The following is a 1,696-nucleotide window of genomic DNA, read 5'->3' on the forward strand; positions in this document are numbered from 1 at the left end:
TTTTACAACTATGGTCTTCATTTAGGACAAATATGAAAATATAGACTAACTCATAAGGGTTTGGATTACCTTTCTTAATAAGATTGATACTCATTGAGCTTTAATATGATGTCAGAGTCCATTAAACTCCAACAAACAATTCAATCAGATTAAAACTCAAAGACAAGCACACAGATTTCAAGATTGGTCTACTCAAACGAGCCACTATCTTAGGAAACTTGTTAAAGGATAAATTCTACATCAAATAATGATGAAAATATAGACCAACTTAAAACAATTTAAACTACTCCTAAAAAGGCTAACATTTTAAAATGAAACCTCAAGTTTTAATATTGCTTTCATTCCTACCACTCTTTGGCCGTCAGAATTTACAGGATTTGAAGATAGGCATAAAATCATTCTTGAAGTGAAAATGTATGGGTTTGAACCCGCTGCATAATCATTTCAAAATTTTTACTTTGTTTACAGATACTGCCCCATTACTCTAGTTTAATCTATTTAAATTCGTCTTTTGTGTATCCAATGGCTCCCTTATTGATAGAAGATTACTGCATTTTCATGTAGGATGTTGGGCAATCAATCCTTGAAAGCTACTCCAGGGTGATGGAGAGCTTAGCCTTCAACTTAATGGCTAGGATTGACGATGTTCTACATGTTGATAATGCCACGCGACGGCGACGTGTAGCAGCAGGGGGAATATCTATGCTCAGCCGGAAGGGATCTACCGGTTCTCATGCTTTGCAGAAGCAAAAATTTGTCCAAGGCCATTCACGATCCAAAACTCTTGTTACGAGTAAGGATAGTAAGTCCACTCTCGACCTAGTAAGCAAGCGCACTTTCAGCAGTCAGCTGAAGACAGCTGAGGTGAAAATATGACTTTTGTATGTCCCGGGAAAGAGTGCAGTACAATGCTGGGTTCGAAGAAAGATTCCATGGCCGTTGAAACTTAAACTTGTAACGTGCAAGGATATCATTGTTGGGATATAGGAATGATCAAAATTATTGGTAGTAAACATTTGCATACACAACTCTAATATTAAGACTGCATAGAAATAGTTCTAACTTGTAGTTCTGTGGTAGAGGTCGAAGCTACAATCTTCTCGTGCTAGTTTAGTTTCTGCTCTACTGGTCGGAGACAATGCAACACCTATGGCCCAAGTTGAATTTTTATACGGAGTTAACTGATCAAACTGTGTTAATAACGTATTCTTGAATTTCTTTGTAATTTTTCTCATAACCAATTTTACTTTTTATGCCAAAATATAATGAATTAAGATCTTTGTCGAACATTTTAAGGTTTTAAATGAGGTTCTTCATGTTAATCTCGAATTCGCTTAATTATGAAATTCCAGCATTTGAATAAAAATATGATAGCTCTATTTACATCCACGTTTTTTTATAAATATATCCACGTTTAAAAATAAAATTTTACTATATTTTAAGTCATATATAAATTTACTTAAATAGACATAAATAATAATGAAATCCACACTCATTTGTTGAATCAATTACTTCAATTCTACCCAAATCATCAAAATTATATTCCGTCGGACGGCAAATTATAATTGGCAGCCGGTTACTGTTCAGTTCTGAGTTTTACCAACAAACCCCACCAGTTCTTTTGTTGTTCTTCTTCATTTTCTCATTCTTCTTTTCCATTTTTTTCAAAATCAAATGATGGCTGGTGGCTGATGAT

Source organism: Olea europaea, unplaced genomic scaffold (assembly GCF_002742605.1).
Source record: "Olea europaea var. sylvestris unplaced genomic scaffold, O_europaea_v1 scaffold1937, whole genome shotgun sequence".
NCBI lineage: Eukaryota > Viridiplantae > Streptophyta > Magnoliopsida > Lamiales > Oleaceae > Olea > Olea europaea.